The sequence below is a fragment of the Physeter macrocephalus genome, chromosome 5, assembly GCF_002837175.3.
Source record: "Physeter macrocephalus isolate SW-GA chromosome 5, ASM283717v5, whole genome shotgun sequence".
Lineage (NCBI taxonomy): Eukaryota > Metazoa > Chordata > Mammalia > Artiodactyla > Physeteridae > Physeter > Physeter macrocephalus.
The window spans coordinates 14,939,031-14,944,531 of NC_041218.1; the positions used below are offsets into that span (position 1 = coordinate 14,939,031).

General features: G+C 40.7%; 1 non-coding gene across 1 annotated transcript; it reads right to left on the reverse strand.

Moving 5' to 3' along the window:
- Window positions 1-617: 617 nt before the first annotated feature.
- Window positions 618-690, reverse strand: TRNAR-CCU (transfer RNA arginine (anticodon CCU)). Its single transcript has one exon. It is a non-coding gene; the product is annotated as a tRNA-Arg (tRNA).
- Between the last annotated feature and the right edge of the window lie 4,811 nt (window positions 691-5,501).

Here is a 5,501-nt window from a genome sequence, read left to right on the forward strand (position 1 = left end):
CTAGCTATCTATTTTACATTTGGTAGTGTATATATGTCCATGCCACTCTCTCACTTCGTCCCAGCTTACCCTTCCCCCTCCCCATATCCTCAAGTCCATTCTCTACGTCTGGGTCTTATTCCTGTCCTGGCAGGTGGATTCTTAACCACTGTGCCACCAGGGAAGTCCCTCCTGCTCTCTTTTTATTTGCATTTGCCTAATTGTATTATTGTCCATTTTTTTATTGTCAGCATTTATGTGTAAACACCACAGAGTTATGTTTTGCTTTGTGATCCAATCTGTTAATCTTTTTTCTTTTAATAGGTGAGTCAAGCCTATTTACATTTTGATATGAAAGGTATGTTTGAGCCCAGATCGCTCACATTATTTTATATCACGCTTTCTCCTTTAAACCTTTTAAAAAATCCTCCATGAGGTTTTGTGTATGTTACTTCTGATAATTTGGAAGGTTTATATTTTTGTTCTAATGGGATAATTTTATTTTTTTTCATTTATTTACTTTCAAAATATTTATTTATTTATTTGTCTGTATTTATTTATTTATTTGTCTTAGTTGCGGCATGCGGGATATTTTAGTTGAGGCATGCGAACTCTTAGTTGTGGCATGTGGGATCTAGTTCCCTGACCAGGGATCGAACCCGGGCCCACTGCATTAGGAGTGCAGAGTCTTAGCCACTGGACCACCAGGGAAGTCCCTAATGGGATAATTTTATAATGAACTTAATCCTCAATATCTTTGGATATTGTCATAATTCCATATTATGATTGATGATGAAATTCATCTATTTTTCTCTTTTTGTGTACTTTATGTTTAACCTGGTATTATAAAATACAGCTTACATACTACTTGATTTGTCACCTTTAATGATACCTTAAAGATGAAATATCAGTGAACAACTACTATTTTCTACTTTTCTGTCAGTAAAATATTTGGTTACAGCTTTCATATACACATCACCAATATTCTAGTGATATTTTTTTGTCCAGCATTTGACTTTCTTCTTTCCTCCCTCCCTCCCCTCCTTCCTTTGTTTCTTTTCGCTTGTATTAATTGTCTATAGACCATTAACCGTGTTGTCTGTTTGGGTTATGCATCTCTGAAGAAAATGAGTTTTCCTAGACTAGCTATCTTGGTGGGTATGCATGTCGGGGGACCCCAGGGCCATGTGCCCACTGGCAGGTATTTACCTAAGACTCCAGGTTTTGCATTTACTCTTCCCCACCTCCTTTTTAAAATTTATATATTTTGGGCTGCATTGTGTCTTCGTTGCTGTGCGCGGGCTTTCTCTAGTTGCCGTGAGCGCAGGCTTCTCATTGCGGTGGCTTCTTTTGTTGCGGAGCATGGGCTCTAGGTGCGTGGGCTCAGTAGTTGTGGCTCTCGGGCTCTAGAGCACAGGCTCAGTAGTTGTGGCACACGGGATTAGTTGTTCCACGGCATATGGGCTTAGTTGTTCCGCGGCATGTGGGATCTTCCCAGACCAGGGGTCAAACCCGTGTCCCCTGCGCTGGCAGACAGATTCTTAGCCACTGTGCCACCAGGGAAGCCCCTTCCCCGCCTCCTTTGATAAGGAGCTGTTCACAGTGATGTCATAACTGCTACAGGCAAAGTGCTTCCTGCAAACATGGCTTGTCCAATCCTTTGGTTTGCTTGGCCTCCTCTGCTTCTCAGAACTAAACTGGAGACTTTTTCTTTTTTTTTTCATTTATCATTTTGCAATGAAATATGAAGATTTAGCTTTTTCTCACACACACCCTGCACATGGACACTTCTCACCCGCACACCCCCTCCCCATACTATTGCATCAATTTTTGGTTGAATCAGTGTTCAGTGCTTACAGTTTTCTGACCGTATAAACTCTTTTTACAGCTGAGCCGTGAAGTATGTTTACTTTTCCTTTCCTGCACACCTTATTATTTGCTTTGTTTTCTAGAGGCTTATCTCCAAACTCTCACCCAAACTTTCTTCTCAATATGTTAACAAATGAGGTGTTCAGTTTAGCCTTGAATGAGTCCATCCTGGAGCTTTCTGAGCTGCTCTTGTCTGTATTGGTTGATCTCTGAGACTGTAGCAGAGCTGTATTGAAATACGTCCCCACTCGTACTGCGGGCATTCCCTCCACCCCCTCCTCTTAATGTGGAGCCCCCTTTCTTATATGCTACGTTTTCTCTTTTCCTTAGTTTGTTCCCATATTTTTGGTGGAGCACAAAGTTCAGGAGCTAATTTTATGAAATTAAATACATGTCTGAAAAGATATTTGTTCTACTACATACTTGAATGACAGTTTCTAGTTGGAAATAATTTTCCCTCAGAATTCTTAAGGCATTGCAACATTGTTTTAAAGCTTCCAGAGTTGGTATTGAGAAGTCCAAGGCTACTTATCGATCTGATTTTTGAATGTTTGTGTGCAACCTGTGCCAACCTTCCCCAGCAGAAGCTTTAGTTTTCTTTGTCACCAATGTTCCTATAATTATCTTTTTTAGTTCCAGTGACACGCTGGACAGATGCCCAGGTCTCATTCCAGTTTCCAAATAGTGGTTGCGACCACAGAGGGTGAGCATGAACTTAAACCTGGGATTCTTTTTTTTTTTCTGTGCGGTACGCGGGCCTCGCACTGTTGTGGCCTCTCCCGTTGCGGAGCACAGGCTCCGGACGCGCAGGTTCAGCGGCCATGGCTCACGGGCCCAGCCGCTCCGCGGCATGTGGGATCTTCCCGGACCGGGGCGCGAACCCGCGTCCCCTGCATCGGCAGGCGGACTCCCAACCACTGCGCCACCAGGGAAGCCCTGGGATTCTTTTTTAAAAGTAGCTTTTTTTATACCAAAAAAAATGATATGTATTAATAGATCTATATATATATAGCATATATATGTAGTTACATGACTGTATACATTTTCCAAAACTCATAGAACTATAAAAAACATAAATATATATTTCACGATTTCCCCAGTCCTTGTCCAAAAGGACCTATGGCCATTTACTCAGATGAAAAAATAGCTTTTTTTATACCAAAAAAAATGATATGTATTAATAGATCTATATATATAGCATATATATGTAGTTACATGACTGTATACATTTTCCAAAACTCATAGAACTATAAAAAACATAAATATATATTTCACGATTTCCCCAGTCCTTGTCCAAAAGGACCTATGGCCATTTACTCAGATGACAGCACACTGAGGAATACCCAGCTCTTCTGAGGACTGGGAGATGCAAGGTCCTAGTTGACATTGATACACAGAGACCCAGCATGTATTGGGTTGGCCAAAAAGTTCATTCGAGTTTTTTTGTAACATCTTACCAATACCATGGCCAGCTTTTGGAGTGGGGGGACCAGGTAGTAAGTGCAGTCCTGGCCCAAGTCCATCTCGCTGAGGGTCTGCTGATCGGCAGACCCACCTGGTGGTCATTTCCCCTTCCTTTAACATACAATCAGGATCTACACACTTGATGGTTAAAGGAACCCCAACAATGAGTCCTCACCCCATGGTAATAGAGCCTTTAAGGCACAGTGGAGTATGAATTATTTTGTGTCAGATTAGCTGTCAAAGCTTCATGCTGGGGACTTCCCTGGCGGTCCAGTGGCTAAGACTCCGTGCTCCCAATGCAGGGGGCCCGGGTTTGATCCTGGGTCAGGGAACTAGATCCCACATACCGCAACTAAAGATCCCACAGGCCGCAACCATGCTGGGGACTTCCCTGGCGGTCCAGTGTAAGACTCCGTGCTCCCAATGCAGGGGGCCCGGGTTTGATCCCGGGTCAGGGAACTAGATCCCACATACCGCAACTAAAGATCCCACAGGCCGCAACTAAAAGATCCTGCAGGCCACAGTGAAGATCCCACGTGCCACAACTAAGACCCGGTGCAGCCAAATAAATAAATAAATATTAAAAAAAAAAAGCTTCATGCTTATTATGTAATGACACCGTAATTGTGCTAAAAGAACACAATATGTCACATTACCGGATTAAGCAGTCACCACAGTATTTCCAACTCATAGGAAAGCAAACTTCAAAAACATTAGAAAATTTAAAATATTTCATCACAGCGGAATTTCTTCACAAAAATAAAAAATGAAAACAAGGCTGCAACCAAAGTAAGTTCCTGAGTGGTTCGTTTGTAAGCCAAGCGAGGAAAGCCATTTACCAATGGAGAGTTAATTGTGTTTGCTTGCAGCAGTCAATGAAAAATGTATCCAAAGAAAATAAATGCCTTTTGGCAAGAACAGTTGTTCCAAGAGTTGAGGATATTGGGAGCAACGTCAACAGTCAGTTCAAAAACAAGGCAAATGATTTGAGTGGCTTCCCTGGGCTCTTTCCTCTGAAGTCTCCTTTGGTTACTAACATAGCCACTCCAGCTTGCTTTTGATTAGTATTTGTATGGCATATCTTTTTACATCCCTTTACTTTTTTTATAATGGTAAAGAAAAACCATTGCATAACATTTACCATCTTAATCATTTTTAAGTGTATAGTTCAGCAGTAAGTGTCTTCATGTTGTTTTGGAACAGATCTCCAGAACGTTTTCATTTTTATGTTTTATTTATTTTTTATTCTAGTTTTATTGAGATATAACTGATGTACAGCACTGTATAAGTTTAAGGTGTACAGCATAATGATCTGACTTCATCATGAATTGATTACCACAAATTTAGTGAACATCCATCATCTCATATAGATACAAAATTAAAGAAATAGAAAAAAAACTTTTCCTTGTGATGAGCACTCCTAGGATTTACTCTTTTAACAACTTTTATATGTAATATACACTCCAGAACTTTTTCATCTTGGAGAACATGAAATTCTATACCCATTAAACAATCCCCCCCTGCCCCGCCCCACCAGCCCCTGGTAACCACCATTCTACCTTCTGCTTCTATGAACTTGACTGCTTTGGATACTTCACGTAGGTGCAATTGTGTAGTATGGAAGCTCAGAGAAGTCCCAACTATTTTTCCTTTAAGTGTTCCAAGCACACCTTGCATGAAAGTTTCTCTTGAGGCAGATAACGCAATATTCTAGAGCAGGAGTCAACAGACTCTCTCTGTAAAGGGCCAGATAGTAAATATTTTAGGCTCTGCAGGTTAAGAGGCAAATTGAGAATATTATGTAGCTCTTTAAGTGATAAGAGAGAAAACAAATTTCCCCAAATTTCTTACTGATGAAATTAAAAATATAATAATAACTGACTATAATTTGTTTTGGTAATACAAGTCTACTGATGAGAAGAATAGAATTCTTCTAAAGTGGGAGAGCCAGACACCATGAGTCTCCTGACATGACACAGTAGGAAGTACACAAAGCCACCTACATCAGTCTTTAGATCTATCAGTTTAAAGGCATATGAATGATATAGGAACAAGTACTACAGTGTTATCAGCAAGCAATTAACCAAACTCAGAATGTGAGACATTCTACGACGCAGATGACCCAAGTTTCTCCCAAATCAATGGCTTAGGAAACAAGCGGGGAGGCGATGTCTATTAAAAAAATAAGG